Source organism: Ochotona princeps, chromosome 1 (genome assembly GCF_030435755.1).
Source record: "Ochotona princeps isolate mOchPri1 chromosome 1, mOchPri1.hap1, whole genome shotgun sequence".
Lineage (NCBI taxonomy): Eukaryota > Metazoa > Chordata > Mammalia > Lagomorpha > Ochotonidae > Ochotona > Ochotona princeps.
Window position 1 is genome coordinate 128,979,288 of NC_080832.1, and position 18,550 is coordinate 128,997,837.

At 39.6% G+C, this 18,550-nt stretch overlaps 1 pseudogene; it reads left to right on the forward strand.

Annotated features, from left to right (window-relative positions):
* The first annotated feature begins 17,553 nt into the window (after nucleotides 1-17,553).
* Nucleotides 17,554-17,840, forward strand: LOC118758265 (cytochrome c-like; annotated as a pseudogene).
* Nucleotides 17,841-18,550: the final 710 nt, after the last annotated feature.

Consider the following 18,550-nt stretch of genomic DNA (forward strand, 5'->3'; position numbering starts at 1 on the left):
GTCTCCATTTAACAAACAAGGAGTTTGCAGCTAGTACAGCCCAAGTAGATTCCACTTTTTAGGATAAGGAGTTGAAATTTGAATCCAGTTCTGATTAATATCATTATCTGAGCTTTCAAGCTTTGCAGAACTTCCCAGCCTTTTTTGAACAATAGACTCATGGACAGTATGAGTCCCTTCTCAGAAAAATAATTTTTAATTCAAAAGCAGATCATAGGGGACTGTCTTTGTGCCAGAAGGGCTTAAGCCATCACCAGTGACAACAGCATCACACATGAGTACCTGTTGGAGTCCCGGCTTTCTGATCTAACTTCCTGCTGATGTTCCTGGGAAAGCAGCAGAGGATGGTCCAGGTTTTCAGGCTCCTGCACCATCCTTAGAGGCTGGAAGGAATTCCAGGCTTCTAGCTTTAGCCAGTAGCTGCAGCCATTGGGGGAGTAAACCAGTATGTTAGCTATCTTTCTGTCTCTGCAGCTCTGCCTTTCACATAAATTAATAAATCTTTTTAAAAGTGAATCGAGGAAATGAATCACATTAAAGTCATTATCAAAATGTTTTTCAATATGTAATAGTTATTTTAATAAGACATTGAATTGTGAAATGTAATGGCAATTTGAGGTTATATGTAGTAAATTTTGAGATAGCTGCAACAACCATAAAGTGAGCCAAAAGTATTTGCAAATTCTATTGGTAACAAGTACTCCAAAAATTACTAGAGATTACTTCCATACTCATAACTGAAGGAAATGCACAATTAAAATTTTCCTTACAGATTAGGAAAAATAAAGTTGTAAAATTTTTTCCATGCTAACTTGTGGATCCCATGAAGTCAGGCTACGGATCATTTAGGAGTAAGTGGATTGCAGGCTAGTACCTCCTATATATTGGACTTATTCTTGACAAAATAATAGCTTGCCTTTTAATCTCTGCAGTATCATTCGTTTGTTCAACACACAATTATGAGCACCTAGTTAATGCTAAGCATCATACTGGGCACAGAGTATGAAAGGGTTAAATGTGACTGTGTGTGACTACCTCCATTGCCTCCTAAGAACAATGTATACACTGGTAATACACATTACAACATGGAGCCAAGATATAAACATGTTATTGTGTGTGTGATTTCTATTTGTTTGCTACCTCTTGCAAGTAGACTGGAATAGATTTCTACAGCTGTATCACTCTGCTGGCTTTTGTTTCTCACAAATGTCTTTTATCGTGCTTGTAACTGGGAATTCTCCTATTAGTTACCTAAGACTCAGGGTCTGAGTTGCTTAAAACAAAGCATAGCTATTCCAGGGAAGGAGTTACATGAGTAGGGAAGAAATGACTGATGGATCTCTCTACATTCAAAGACTGGAGGCAGCAGTGGAGGACAACACATATGGGGAGAGCTCCCTGCAAGCTGAAACCATAGTATGCCACAATTCAGCAGGAATTGAAGCCACAGAAAACACACATCCATGGAAAACACACAGGGAAAGAAATGCCTTGATGTCTCGCTTCTTCCATTCCTTCAATGCTCCATCAGTGCTCCCCAAGTAAGAGGGCTGACATGAGAGCCGAAGGGGTATGGGCTGTGAGAGCTGGTCCCTGGACCTGCACAGTTGCACACCTTCTTGACATACAGTGCTTCCTGTCCATTCTCCTTGACCTATGACCTTGAAAAGGTGCACCTCTTCACAGCTAGGCCAGTTCATTTCAGTCATAACTGATAAAACAGAATTTCACCTGATGGTTGGATTTCAAGTTACTGGGGTTTTTTGTCCTTGATGTGTGTTCTGATTTGTGCCTAAACTGCTATCTGCCTGAGACTTCTTTTCTTGCTATTAGAGTTACAGTAACATCTTTAATGACCAATCTTTTTGTCGTATTTAAAATCAGAATATTTGTATCTCGTCCCTCAAATTTTCAGTATAAAATTCCTTACTCAGCCATGTTCCCCAGCTATACCACTCATGTTCAAAAGTTGGTCTCCATATACAAAGTTAAAGCCTATTTCTTGTACCATGTCTGTAGCAAAGTATCATTTCCAGTATCTTCATTTATCTTAGTGGGGAAAAAAGAAAGGAAGGAAGATAGGCAAGGAGGGGTGGAGAATAGTAGGGAGGAAGCATTCCAGAAACTCTGCTTCTAATTCAGTCTCCTGCTAATACCTCCAGCATCTTGTTAACAGTGCATACCATTGGAGGCAACAGATGATAACTCAAGTATTTGGATGCCTCCCATCCGCATGGAAGACCCAGATATAGTTCTGGGCCCCTAATTCCAGCCTGGTCCATTACCAATTCTTGCTGTCATTTGGAAAATAACCCTGTGGGTGAAAGAAAGACCTTTCTCATTCAAATCAAATAAAAATTTTAAAGATTGAAGATAAATTTCTTTCAAATTTAGTTTTACATTCCAAAGGTCAAAAATATAGAGACAGACACTCTTACTCGCACCTGCTAGTCGCCATGCCCGTAGTGGCTAGGACTGAGCTTGGGCTGATGCCAGGAGCCCAGAACTCAATCCAGGTCTCCCATCTGGGTGGCTCTTGAGCTGCCAGCACCGCTCCAAGGATGTAAAGTTGGAATGCCTGAGCCATGAATCAAACCCCTAGGCACCCTATTGTGGGACTCCATTGTCTTCACCACTGGGTTGAAGTCTACCCCTAAGAGAATTTTTTTCACTTATGAAGCTTTCTCCCCTGCTTTCCTCACAGAGGCATCCTTTCATCCTGCTTAGACACTCTTCTCTGCAACAAGGACCCAAGGTCGTAACAATAAGAATCAGTTTGGATGGGCTTAATCAATTAAAAAAACTCCATTAGTAGATCATTTTAAACTTAAGAAAATTTTCAAATAACTTTTTGGAAACCTAAAATGATTTGACACAGAAAAAAAAGCAGACATTTATGAAAATAAAAAGAAACAAAAAGGAGAAAAATCCAGAAGCTAGCACTTTGAAAGAAATGATAAACCCCTGCAAAAACATAGTTACAGGAACAATTAAATATGACTTATAACCAAATACTACATGCAGCTCTATGTTAGTACATTTTTAAGTCTAGGAGAAATTAAAGGTCTTCCAGCAACATTAAAATTAGGAAGCCCATTAAGAAGAAGCATGTCTGAACAAGCCGAATTATCATAGCAAATACTGGAAGGTGATTAGAGCTCTCCTGCTTGACAAGCAAAGAACCAGGACCAGATGGCTTCACAGCTGAGCTGTATGTAACCACTTAAGAACAGCCATATGACCCAGCAATACCACTCCTAGGAATATATCCAAAATACTTGTTAGACAAGAAAGCAACATGCACCCCAATGTTCACTGGAGCACAATCAGCAATTGCAAGAACATGGAAACAACCTAAATGCCCATTAATAGAGTACTGGATTAAAAAAATATGGCTCGTCTACACTATGGAATACTACTTGGCTATTAAAAAAAATTAAATACAATAATTTGTGGCCAAATGGGCCAAACTAGAGACCATTACGCTAAGGGAAATGAGCCAATCCCAAAAGGTCAGATATCATATGTTTGCTGTCATATAAGATAATATGATGTCAAATCTAGGGATATTACATGTGAATCTTGCTCTGTGTCACTTCACACGCACCTGTACTTTCTGTGATAAGATCTTGTGATATAATTCATTAATCAACCATCTGTGAGGCTGATTGTTGATAATTACTCAAGATGGTCACTGTCCCTTTTATCACTGTTATTGGTATTACCCATAAATAATGAAGATCTAATCCTCATTGCACCTTCATTAGGGCTCTGGGATACAAGAATGAACTCACAACGAAACGAGTGACAGTCTCCTACATGGTTGGGAGACACTCCAGCACAGCATGATGGACTTGGGAAAATTCATGAAAGACACCCATTGTGAGACTGGAGGGGAGAACAGAGAAGAGGGAGAAGGGATTTGACAGAGGGGGAAGGGAGACCCCAGCGCCAATTAAACTGTATCAAAAAGCAATTTAAAAAGAAAAAAGCAAAAAGTAAGGGACACCCAAATCATACAAAAAAAAAAAAAAAAAAAGAACAGCCCATTCTCATGGAATTTACAATATTCTGATCTTTAGAAAACAATGGCACCCTTCATGTCACTTTACAAAAATCTTAAAATTAAATCCAGAAGATCATTACAAAAAATGAAATTTGGGCTTAGTCTGATTAGAAGTCCTGGCTGGTTTCCTGTCGCTGGTTCATTTCCAAAAGACCCTCTTTTGCCAGGGCTGAGTCAGGAACTCAATCCAGATGCCCCTCATGGTTAGCAGTGCCCAAACACTTAAGCCATCGTGTGCTGCCTCCCTTGGTACACGTAACCAGGAAGCTGGAATCCAACGTGGAGCTACGGCTTGAATTCTAATTAAAATGTTATCAAACTTACATGCTGATTTGGGAGGAACGACATCACAAATCCTGTCTTTTTCTGTCTAAAGTCCTGGTTTGACTTTGTACATATCTTAGTTTATATTGATTACTAATATTTTTATAGTTTCCTATGCTGCTTTCCTTCATTTTTAAAAATTTTTTCTTATTTGAAAGGCAAGGCTTCAGAGAAAGAGAGAGAGACAAAGAGAAAGAGAGATAAAGATCTTCCATCTGCTGGTTCACTCCTCAAATGGCGGCAAAAGGCAGAGTTTTTGGCACTGTCAAAACAGGGAGCCAGAAGTTTTATTCCAGTCTCTCATGTGGGTGCCGGGGCTAAGGACCCGGCCATCTCCTGGGCTTTCCTAGGTATATTAGCAGGCAGCTGGATCAGAAGTGGAGCAGCCAGGACATGAATTGATGCCCACATGGGATGCTCATGTTGCAGGCAGTAGCTTAACGTGCTATACCATAAGGCTGGCCCCCTGATTGCTAAAATTTCTAAGACAATGTGAAGTGCAAATATCAATACGATATACAAATCTTGTTTCTGGTTTTAATAAAAATAGCTATGTTTTCTCATTTGGAAAAAACACCCAGTTTCCCTTTTAAAAAAAATAAATATTTTATTTTTATTGAAAAGTCAGATTTACAAAGAGAAGGAGAAACAGAGAGAAAGATCTTCCATCCACTGGTTCACTCCCCAAGTGGCTGCAACTGCCAATGCTGATCCAAGAGCCAGGAGCTTCTTCCTGGTCTCCCACATGAGTACAGGGTCCCAAGGCTTTGGGCCATCCTCGACTGATTTCCCAGGGCACAAGCAGGGAGCTGGTTAGGAATTGGAGCGGCAAGACATGAACCGGTGCCCACATGGAAGTCCCAGCACATGCAAGGCAAGGACTTCAACCACTAGGCTACCGCGCCAGGGCACAGTTTCTACTTTTAACAATTAGTCTTTATTGTATTTGTTTCCTTCTATTTCTGTTTTCTTCTGATTTTTTTTTCCCGCAAGAATAGCCAAGAAAAATACGCGAAGGGAGATTTGTGACAGATGTATGTGTGCTTCAATGATTATTAACAGCCTACCACAAACCCCTCTACTGAAATGAATATGTTATTGGTGTAAAATAGATAAATAAATCGGCAGGCGACAGAATAAACAATCTAAAATTTAGATCCAATTTTATATGAGAATCTAGAATATGGTGAAGATGATATTTCATCTAAGTGAGAAAAGAATGCATTACTTAATAAATGATGATGATACAAATGGCTTTCCAATTAGAATACTATGAAAATAGATTTCTGTTTCATACCACAGATAAAAATAAATTCTTGTTGTTTAAGACCTAAATGTAGAACGTAAAAAATGATAAAAATTCCACAAACCAATCTAGAAGACAGCATGCAGACAAGACTGGAAAAACACATCACACAAAGTGAAAAATACACATTTTATCATACATTTAAAACTATTTTGTATCTAAAAAACAGTCAATAATATAATTATAGGCTTGGACATTTACTGCCAATTCAAAAGGTGCGTGAGGTTAATTATACCATACAGAAATCTCTTTTCAAGTTTCCAGAAAAGAATAAATCAAAAAATTAGGCAAGGGATGTGAAAAGAGCAATCGTGAGAGGTCAATTGCAAGTGATTGACAACATGTGAAAAGAGAAAAACTCACCAGCAGCTGAAAAAACACGCATTAAAACAGAAGATGTCATTTTATACCCTATAATATACCAAACATTGAATTATAGCATCTGTATCTGACAAAATAAAGTTGCTAGAAATGAGAATTATTTCCTTTTAGGGAAAGTAATCTGGCAATAACCATTACACACACCTCTTATGAAAACTGAGACAGGAAAGGACCAAAAGCCTCATGCTTAATGATTGACAAAACTTGACAGTATTCTTTTTTTTAAAATGAAAATCAAATATGTCGGGTAACACCTCTATAATTTAGCACTAAACTAGATCCTTGCCAGAGCTAGGACAGGTAAAATAAGGGAAATTTGTAGTGAAGAAAAGACTGTGATTTTCAGATAATAGAAGTATAAGTCAAGGTAACTTGAAAGACTTCAGAGAAATCATAAGAAGTTTGCTTGATTTAAAAATATGACATGTATTAGTTCCCTTATTTCTAAGTAGCAACCTTCAAATAAAAAATAAGCATTCGGAGTAGCATCAGAAATATCACACACCAAAGACTCAGAAAATATGCAAGATCTTTATGGCAGAAACTAAAATTTTTGAGACATCTTAAAAATGATACAAATAAAAAATATGAATAGCTAAACATGCTATGCTCATAGCTTAGAATATTTAGACCAATCATCAAGTCAATGGATTTGAAGCAGTCTCCATCAAAAATTTCAACAGTTTTTTTTATATACAACGTGACAAGTTGATTTTAAAATGTATATAAAAATGCAAATTGCTAAAAATAAACTCTTGAACGACAATGTGCCCAGGCTTATTGCTTCATGGTCAATCACAGCATGGCTATCACAGCTCCAGGTAAAAGATAACAGAAATCAGAATGAGATGGCAGATTTTCCAGAAATTTTGAAGTCATGTGACATTATGTAGCATTAGCCGGACTCTGATATTACACATTCCTAGCTGCAAGGGATTCTGACTGAACACATTTTTTCTACAGAGTTGAAATTACATTAAAATGAAGAAATATATAGAGGTAGACATCCAGTAAATTTTTTACAGGATCCAAACGTGTTCTATATCATTTCTTAAAGCAAAAACAATTCATGAATCTTTCTTTATTAGCAGAAAGAAATGGTTAAAAACTCAGAAATCATTTTACTGCTCTCTATTAATGGAAAGAAATGGACTGTGTCTTATTCCTTCTTTTGTAGGAAATAGTCCAACATTTCCCAGATATTCTTGCACATGTTCTGTCTCATACGTGCACCACACAACTTTACCAAGGTAACAAGCCCTACATCCATGATGCTTATTTTCAAAGACTCCTGGGATGTGTCCTGTTTCCAAGTTAGATTTGATGCCTCAGATATGGTCCAGGGTCTGTAGACTCACTCTGATGTTCACGCAGAGAAACAGCGTAACCTACAGTCACTGCGATGAAAACGTATGGCTGCCTGTACCAAAAGGAAACCTACTCCTGACACCGCCCGCTTACAAAGCTAGAAATGGGAAAAGAAAGAAACTGTAGAGGTTGGGAATTCAGCCCTTTTTAATTCAAAAATTATCAGGATCAAGTTGACCACCATGTACTCAACATCCTTCACATTTCAGTCACAAAAGGCCAGTAATTCTTTAACATTTTATATATAGGATACATATCAAGAAATGTACAAAAAGATACACATAAATGAGTTTTTGTCATTGGATCAAAATCGACACATCCATTAAAAACAAAGCATTACTATCACCCTAGGTGTTCTCACTTCTCCCCCCACTATTTCCCTTTTTGACATGAAATTTTAATTCAGTGTCATTTACATGGTATGAGTCAGTGAAGCAGTATTTATAACTATATAATGAAATTATTGACACATGATTTTTATTTTCTCCATATATAGTAACTATCAGCGAAAATGTGATATTTTTCTTTCGTGTTTGACTTAGTCTCCATTGTATAATGATACCCAGTTGGACGCATTTTGTTGAAAATATAAAGACTTCATTCTTTTTATGGCTGAGTAGTATTCAACGTGCATATATGCATTTTCTTCATCCAGGCATCAACTGGTGGACATACAGATTGGTTCCGTATCTTAGGAATGGTGACTTGAGCTGCTCTAAGATAGGAGTATAGGTAACTCTTTCATATACTGGTTTAATTTCCTTTACGCACATTCCCAAGGAGTGGAGTAGCTAGGTCATGTCATAGATTTGCTTTTAGCTTTCTGAGAAATTTCTGTACTGTCTTTAGTGATCGTTATACTAGTCTGTCGCCAAACTAACATTATTGATCAGGCACCTTTTGCTCCATATCCTCAGCAGTGTTTGTTACTTTTTTTGGTTGGTGGATGATATCCTTTCTAACAAAGGAAGGAAATGCCTCATTGTGCTTTGGGGTTTTGTTTGCATTTGCCAGATAGCTTGTGATTCTGAGCATTGTTTTTTTCATGTGTCTATTGTCCCATTTGTGTTTCATCCTTCCAACAATGCTCATTTATATCCTTTGCCCATTTCCTCACTGGGTTGCTTGTTTTGTTGCTGTATTCTTGAGCTCCTTCTATAGTCTGGATCTTGATCCTGTACTGGATGCATAATTTACAAATCAGTTATCTGTTGATGATTTCTTTACTGTGTGAAAGTGTCTTAGACTGATATAATCCCTTTGTTAATTTTTGTTTTTACTGCCTGTCCTTCTGAGGTCTTATCCAAGAAATCTTTGCCTGTGCCAGTGTTATGCAATGGTATGCCTGTGTTTCCATGAAGTTAATTTCAGGCCTTAGATTTAGAGTTGTGATCCACTGTGAGTTGATTTTTGTATAGAGTGTCATGTATGGGCCTTGTTTCAAACTTTTGAATGTGAAAATCCTATTTTCCAACACCATATGTTGAAGATACTGTCATTTATCCAGAGAATGGTTTTAACACATTTGTCAAAGATTATTGATCCTAGATGTGTGTATTAATTTATGGACTTTTTTTCTGCTTCATTGGTCCACATGTATGTTTTTATGTCAATACCATGGCATTGGACTGTAGGGCCTGTAGTATGTCTTAAAATCTGCTTTTGTGAGACTTACAGCTTTTTCTTTTTTTTTTTTAAGATTTATTTTATTTTTATTACAAAGTCAGATATACTGAGAGGAGGAGGGATAGAGAGGAAGTGGAGCTGCCGGGATTAGAACCAGCAGCCATATGGGATCAAGGTGAGGACCTTAGCCACCAGGCCAGGCTGCCGAGCCTATTACAGCTTTTTCTTTACCCTGGAAGATTGCTCTGGTTATTTGGGGTCTTTCGTGTTTTCTTATGAATTTTAGGATTGTTTTTCCTAAACTTACAGAAAATAATCTTGGTTTTTAAATTGAGATTGCATTGAATCTATAAGTTGATTTGTGTAGTATGGACATTTTGATGGATGTTAATTATTCTAATCCATGAAGGTGGAAGATTTTACCATATATGTCTTCAGTTTCTTTCATTAATGTTTTATGATTTTCATTCTAGAAATCTTGATTTAATTTATGCCAAGGTATTTGAAATTTTGTAGCTATTATGAATGAAACCGATTTTACAAGTTCTTTTTTTAACCAGAGCATTGTTGTCTAAAAGTGAGAGTATAAAAATACTGTTGATTTTTTTCCTGGTTTTGAACCTTGCAACTTTAAGAATGCTCTTATGACTTCCGACAGGCTCTCAGTGGAGTTTTTTTAATTCTGTTATCTGAAGGACCATGTCATTGGCAAACTGGAATAATTTGACTTATTCCTTTCATTTCTTTTCCTGCCTAAGGACTTGTGCTAAAACTTTCAGAAATATATTAAGTAATACTGACAAAAGAAGGTATCCTTGTCCGGTTCTGGATGCTAGAGAAAAAATGCTTCCAACTTTTCCCCGTTCAGTGTGGTGTCATGAATGATCTTTTATTTTAGCAAATGCTTTCTCTGCAACAACTAATATAGTAACATGGTTTTTATCCTTCATAGTGACTACATGGTATGTCACATAAATTGGTTTGCACATGTTGAACCCTGCTGCATCCCTAAGATAAATTCTACCTGACCTGAGAGAATGATGTTGTTGATGTGCTGTTGGATTCAATTTCCTGATATTTTATTGAGGATTTTTGCACCTATGTTCATCAGAGATATTGACATGTAATTCTCTTTTTTGTTGTATATTTCTCTGCCTTTGGAATTAAGGTAATGCTGGCCTGATAGAAAGAGTTTGGAAATGCTCCCTGCTTTTCAATTGTTTTGAATAGTTTAAGAAGAGTTGGGAATCAGTTCTTCTTTACAAGTTTGGTGGAATTCAACAAGAAAACTATCCAATCCTGAGCTTTTCTTTTTTGGAAGGTTTTTATTGCTAATTCAACTTCAATCTTGGTTATTTGTCTATGTTGGTCTTTTTACATCAATTTTGCAAATGGTTTGTGTTCAGAAATTATCTATTTCCTCTAGATTTTTGGACTTGTTCACATTAGCTATCTGTAGTAATTCTTAGCTATCCTTAATATTCTGTGGTGTCAGTTGTAGCAGATCTTTTTATTTGTCTCTGATTTTATTAATTTGATTCTTCTCCTTTTTTTTAGTTGAGCCAGTGGTTGATCAGTTTGTTTTGTTTTCAGAAAAAAAAATCATCTCCTTGAGTCACTGATTTTTTTATAGTTTTTACAATGTATTTTGTTTATTCTCTAAATTTTGTTATTTCTTCCCTCCTATAATCTTGGTTTGTTCTTCTTTTTCTAGGTTCTTGAGATGCTGTTGGGTGATTTATTTGGTACCTTTCCAATTTTTTAAAGTAGGTACTAAATACTAAATATCTATCTATCTAGAGACACATATATAGATATGTATATTGATATATAGATATGATTTATTTATTTTTATTGTAAAGTCAATTTTTACAGATACAGAAGGAGAGACAAAGAGACCTTCCATCCACTGGTTCACTCCCCAAATTGCCACAATGGCAAGAACTGAACTGATTCTATGGTGGGAGCCAGGGTGCAGGGTCTCAAGCTCTTGGGTCATCCTCTCTGTTTTCCCAGGCCATAAATAAAGTAAATGAGCCAGCATATGAACTGGTGCCCATATGGGATGCTGGTGCTATAGGAGGAGGATTAGTTTGCTGCGTCACCATACTAACCCCACTAGTTGCCATAAACCTAACTATTACTACTACTTTTATGGTATCCAATTAGTTTGTATATGTTGTATTGTCTTTTCATTTGTTCCCAGGGAAAAAAATCTTTTAATTTTTTACTATCTTGGAAGGTCTCTCTTAAAGAGAGATTTTCTGGGTAAAGTATTATGGGTTGGCAATTTTTTCCTTTTAAGACATGGTCTATTTCTCACCGTTACCACCTTGCCCGTAAAGTTTCTGTTGAGAATTTTATGTCAATCTTTTAAATGTGATCTGGCATTTCTCAAAAATTTTAGAACATTCTCTTTACATTTTATTTCCCTGAAGCCAGGGTCTTTCACATGGGTACAGGGGTCCAAGACCTTGGGTCATCTGCTGCTGCTTTTCCCAGGCCATTAACAAGAGAGCTGGATTGGAAGAGGAGCAGCTGAGACACGAACCAGCATGAAAATGAAATGCCTGCATTCCAGGTGTCAGTTTTATCCACTTTGCCACGAGACCAATCCCTAGTGAATTTAAAAATTTGAAGTCTTTCTTTTTAATTGTCTACTATCGTTAGAAAAAGGCATCTCATCCCATGCTCCTTGAACTCCTTATGCCCTTTCTATTATTCAATAGTATTGATTTCTTAGTTCCCCCATAGATTTTCCTACAATGGGCAATTCAGTCTAAGTGACACAGGCTGCAGTTTAATTAACTGCTTTACTAGACCATGACAAGAGCCTTTAAGCACACCACCTGGACTTTTTTTTTCCCTTCAGTTTCAACCAAGCCAAATAACAATACTCCCATACTTCCATACAGGTGATACATGTCTCGGCAGTTCCAATTCCCGATCATTTAGCATCCTTCATTTCAAACAGCAGAAATCAAATTTGCCCGACTGAAGCTGAAAATGAATAAACTATGTGAGGTGGCTCCCAGAATCTCTAGGAAGGCAGAAGTGTTCATTTACAGTGAAGCAGCAAGAAAAGATGCTAAAGATACAACAAGTTGCTTAGGCAACAGGCTAATCAAAGTCCAAGCTCCGACAGCTCCTCGGCACTGCTACCCCTCAGTCTGAGAGATGCTAGAGCTTCTTATGCCTGTACCCACTACCCCCAGTGGAGTGCATCACCTCCCGTAACCACACCAGTGGAGGCTAGGTATGCACACAACATGATTTGGTTGTGTCTCCCAAGGAGCTTGACTCTGACTAGTAGCTGAGATAGGTGGCAGGGTCCCTAACAGGTGGGAACTGGTGGGGGTGTGGAGTAGGGGTTTCCACAGCCTGGCCCTCTCCCTCACTCTGGCTTCCTGTGGCACCATACCTCTCTCTCTCATACACAGACCTGTCACTGCATGCCATGTGGTGAGAAAGACAAGACAGCCCTTGCCAGAGACAACACTATACTGTTAGGACTTTGAGCCCCCAAAACTGTGGGATAAATGAACTTCTTTTCTTTATAAGTATTCAGCCTTGGGTATTTCATTTTAGGAACAGAATATAGACTAATGGAGCAAGTATCTAGTCTTTCAGAGTCTATTTTGGAAGGCTTACTCTGTTTCTCACCAACTATTACGAAGTGGGAAAATCCAGACACAGAAAAGGATTTCAGTTCACTTGACCTTCCACTAGAGTACCCACATAGGGTTGGTGACACTTGTGGCTCTGAGGACGTGGAGACCCACACTCTAAGTGGAGGTTCAAAACATTCAGATGATCAAATCCTTTGGAATGTTTCATTTTTAAAGTATCTGTGTCTGAATAAAAAAATATCAAAACACTAACAACTCCAGTGAACTCCCCTTGTGCCGAAAACAAACACTGATTGCTCACCAAGGTGGCCTGTAGGCCAGCCTTTCTCACTGACCCTCTCCCAGTGCCCTCTGGCACTTGCTGGAGCCCAGTTCTACCAGTCTTCTTGGCAGTCCTTTAACAGACCAAGTTCATTCCCACCTATAATCTGCATTTGACAGTCCCTCTTCTCCATAGTCTTCCTACAGCCAGATTCTAAGAGAGGCCATCTCTGACCACTCTAAACAGTCAGTTCATCTTCTTGGCTTCCATGATGTGATATGTTTGTTTCTCTCTTTCCCACCAGAGAGCAAGTGCCTGGCCAAACATGTTCAGTGCTATCCCCAGTTGTCTACAGTTGGCAAGTGTTGATTATGTGCATTAAAGTATTAGTGAAGGATGAGTGCTGTTATAACAAGTGACCTAATGGATTACTTTGTTGGGAGTAGAAATGTATATCCCACAGTTCTAGAGGTTAGGAAAGGCAAGATCAAGGCACCAGTGGATTTGGTGTCTGGTGAAGTCCCCAATCTCTGCTTCCAAGATGGCGCCTTAAACACTGTGTCTTCACCTGGCAGAAGGGATGGAAGGGCAAACACATGCCTAAGCTACTTCCCTTCTGCATTTGTGCATTCCTGAGGCAGAGTCTTCATGATGCAGTCACCTCCCATGGAGCCCCATGGCTCAATACCACCAAGACAGTGATTCAAAGCCGGTGGTGTCTTTGAAAGACTACTCAGCCCGGAGGAAATGATGAAGCAGACTGATGGGGAGGGACAGCTTGGGCAGGCCAGAGGATCAGGCCTCTTAGTAACAGCAACCCCCGAGGTGTGCCTTGGACCTTTTTGTTTCCTGAAGATCCTTCTGTCCTTCCATCTGTCTTGATAGACGTACAAAGGAAAAGAAAAAGAAACAGACGTGACTTCGACCACAAGAGAACAATCCAACCAGGAAGATCACAAGTTCACATTGGCATTGAAAGTTGGAAAGGCCTGGATTGGGTCGTCACTGTTTAAAAAATTCTAACAGCAGGAAAGGGAATCCCACCAAGCAGGACAGGTAAATTGGGAAAGCCTTATTCTGGAAGTAGGCAGAACTGGAAGCATCCTCTCTTTTTACCGTTCATGTGACAACATGCCTTTGTTCAGTCTATTACATTTCAGGACTAGCAGCCAATCACAGAGCAGGCTGCACATCAGCTGCCTCTCTGCTCTGCATAGCAGCAGCTTTGGTAACTTTCTCTTGCTCTCAGCAGACTAAGCTATTTATACACTGGCATTGGAAAACATGTAATTTGCAGAAAAGCCTCTGGATCCTATGTCATTCATACAGGAACAGAAGATGTTTTCAAAGAACCATATTTCTGTCGTATTTTTTGCAACAAAGACTGTACCACAGTGATCTGCCAGGTTGTGTGGGTGTAAAAACAGCCTCCATCCACTATTCTTCAATTCTACGTTGGCTGTTCTGATATCTGTTCAAGTGTTCCAGTCTGCTGATGCTTCAGTTGTGGGTGTTACATGTGATCCATTTGCAGGCTTTTTTTTATGGTAGTTTTCTTTTCTTAAAAAATATTTATTGATTTATTTATTTTAATTTGAGGATGAAGAAATAGAGCTCTCCCATTCACAGACTCACTCCCCAAATACCCACAACAGCCAGGACAGGGCCAGGTGGAAACCAAGAACCAGCAACTCAATCCAGGTTTCCCATGTGAGTGGCAGAGATTCAAGTACTTGAGCCCTCGCCTCCCAGGGTGCACATCAGCAGAAGGTTGGATAGGAAACAGGGATGGGACTCAAGCCAGCGTCTTGGATACAGGAAACAGGGGTCCTGAGCGGTGACAGCCACTGAACCATACACACTTTGTGTTCAGGAGCTTGTGTCTCAATCCTCTCTGCCGGCTTCTGTTGGCGTGGGTCACATCAGGGCAATCAGGACTCTGCAGAGGCCCCTTCGTTACTTTCCTCTCATCCTCCCCAGCTCTATTCAACTCCTTTAGCACCCTTGTGGCTTCACTGCCATGTCCCTCCAGAAGTCAAGCCCAAGTACTGTCTTCACATCTCAGGAGACCCCAACCAAGGAGGAGCCAACAGGAATGAAAAAGGAGACTGTGTTATCCTTACACTTGGCAGATTTCCAAGTGACTTGTCAGAAGACTTCCAGAGTACCCTGAAACTGATGTTATTTCAATACAACCCAAGGGCAGGAGGAGAGAATTTAGAAATGAGTGCCTTGATATTCCACTGTACCCACATAGCTGGCATGGGACAAAGTCTGGTGCAGCGGATAAGTAGTCACTTGGCAAGCCTGCATCCCACATCACGGGGCCTTGAAGTCCTCCCTCTGCTTCCAAACTAACACATACTCGGGGAGGTAGAAGGCAATAACCCAAGGCTTGGGTTCCCTGCCACCCATAGGGGAAGGAAGGACGAAGGACTGGCATCCAGAAAGATGACTCTAAACCAATTTTTAAATATGAAAACATGTGTTATTATGGCTGTTTGAGAACTGTGAAAAGTGACAATGGAAGGGAGAGATGTTGGGACTGGCATTTTAGTGTAGCATCCCTTATTGCAGAACACTAGATGGAGTCCCAGATGCTCCAGATCCCCAAAGCTCCTTTTGATGCAGCTGGGAAGATCATGGAAGATGGGTGATTGGGCCCTTGCCCCCCAACACTCCAAACATGGGAGACCCAAATAAGATTTCAGCTTTCTGGCTTCAGCCTGAACCATTCCTGACCTTGGTGGCTGTTTGGGGAGTGAACCAGCAGGTGGAAGTGCTTAATCACTCTCCCACCTCCTCTCTCTATATCACTCTGCCTTTCCCATAAATAATAAGCCTTTTCTTTTTAAAGGGAAACTATATCTATAATCCATCCACCCATTCAGTCCACAAATATTGAAAACAGATGTACCTAGCAACATTCCAGGTACTACTGCGGTTCAAGACTACCATGAAAATAAGACGAGAAAAACAATAGGGTTTGATAGAGAAGTTACATGGGAGTCTTCTAATTTGTGTGGATCTAAAATTCCTGCAGACCTCTAGGGAAATAGCATCTCTTCGCAGGACAATAACAAGGCTCCGAGATGGAAACACAGCAAGGCCAGAACAAGGACACATTGGTGAACCAGGCAAGATGCGATGAAACAGACCAGAGAGGTAGCAGAAAATCAGGGAGGCAGGGCTAGAGAGAACAACAGTATGAGGCTTTATATTCTTTTTCTTCTAAGTCAGGAAGTCATTGGGGAATTAAAAGCAGACATGTTATGTGATCTGATTTGTATTTTTAAAAGGTCAAGGTGGCTGCAATGAATTGAAAGAATTGCAGAGAAGTAGAAAACAAGGAGACTAATTTGCAGTCATTGTAGAAGTCCAGATAAGAGCTGGTGGGGATTTAGAGCCTTTGTAGTAGCAGAGTTCAGCATTAAAATAGATAAATACTCTTTTTGGACATAAGCACATGTGTGTGCACAAAGAAAAAATATTTATCCTCAGTAATACATAAAAAATAACTAATTCTGTCGCCTCACGTCTCTGTGGTATCATACCAATTATGCTTTTGCGAAAAACAATTAAACATAGCTTGCAAGCCCATTTCTACCCCTGCTCTTTGCTCATAGCTCCTAATTATTCTAGAAAATGATTAAGCCAAGCAGAGAGCATGGGAATTTCCATTTGAGCGTCTGGAAAGATGAAGGTAATGGGAACATGGAGCCTGATCTTTCAGGCTGCTTCCTTCAGTGTCAACCAAGTCTGCATCCGTAATTAAAGGTGATGTAAAATTGTGTCCCCTGAGCAAATGTGCCAGTTAGAATATTCTGGTTGAATTAATGGGTGATGGGTGTTTTTGAGTGTGTAATTAGTTGACCATCTGTTCTATTAAATCAGATCTTAACCTTGACAAGGCAAAGGCCCCTAACTGAGCTCCTTCTTTCCAATGTTAACTTCCCAATCCAACCAACACATTGATTTCCAAGTACTAGAGCTAATCATGCAAATTGTGACCCCTCCCTTGCTATAAAGCCTTCAAAAGGAGGTCAGCATTGTGGTGTATTGGGTTAAGCTTCTGCCTGCAATGCCAGCATTTCAATGGATTCCCAGTTCCTCCACTTCTGATCCAGCTCCCTGCTAACGTACCTGGGAAAACAGCAGAAGATGCCTGAAATGCTTGACAGAGAACTTAATGTCCAGCTTCCGAGGGCCAACTAGTCTGATGAGGGCAAAAAGAGTGAACTTCTGTAATTGGTGATGTTGGGCCTGGTGCTTTATCCTAGCAGCCAAAGTCCTTGCCATGAATGCATAGGGATTCTATATGGGCCCCAGTTTGCACCCGAGTGACCCCGCTTCCCATCCAGCTCCCTGCTTGTGGCCTGGGAAAGCAGTCGAGGACGGCCCAAACCCTTGGGACCCTGCACCCACGTGGGAGATCTGGAAGAGACTCCTGGCTCCTGCCCTCAGATCTGCTCACCTCTGACCATTGCAACCACTTGGGGAGTGAATCAGCAGATGGAAGATCTTCCTCCCTGTCTCTCCTTCTCTCTGTAAATCTGCTTTCCAATAAAAATAAATAATTTTTTTTTTTACAAAAATTGGAGATGTTGAGGAAGGCAAGAAGAATTTTGTTCAGAAGTGTATCCAGTGCCACACTGTGGAAAAGATGGGCAAGCACAAGACCAGGTTAAATCTCCATGGTTCGCTTGGGTGGAAGATGAGCCAAGCCTTCAGAGCGTCTCAGATGCAGACACGAGCTCTGATGATGCAGTCCTTGGAGGATCCCAAAATACAGTCCCTGAAACCAAATTGATCCTTGCTGGCATTTTAGAGAGGGCAGACTTGATAGCTCATCTCCAAAGAGCTACTAACAAGCAATAGTTGGTCAGGGCCTTGCTAATAATGAAACAGAAATGTCTCATGACTTTTTTATATGCACCATAATTTAACTCTCCTGTGCCAGAATTCAGATCGTTAATGACTGAGAATACTTTTCTCCGGCAGTCCTGATTTTAAGATTGCCAGTATAGTTAAATTTTAAAAAGGATTGGGCTTATTGAAATTTGGCTTGTAATTCCAATTCACTAAACGTTCTCACTTGATGTTCCCCTCCTAAGAATATGATTGGACTTAACTAACGTTCAACTCTTCACAAAAAAAATGTTGAATATCATCTCCAAACCTGTCGGGAGACTAGATTTGTATTCAAATACTGGGGAAGAGCTCATTATTGTCTCAGAACTAAGACTCAATTTGCACGCTAGTTTGTGTTCGTTACCTGTTTGAAAGCAACCACTGAAGATAGAAATGTCTGCTTCATATTTCTGGTCTTAACTATGTCGATCTAATAAGAATCTCCTGTGTCTAAACTGCTGCTTTATGGGAAGGCATTTTAGTGTGATTGATGTATATCCATTAAAGAATATTTAATACTTCTCACATTTTATAGACGAGCTTTAAGATCAGGTGCTTTGAACGGTAGCATGACAGAGTTACAAGTGAACTTTCATAATTCCTTACTACCTTAGACTAAGCTAGAATTCAGGATGGCCTCTCAGCAGCTATTTGGAAACAAAATTGGGGAAGAATTG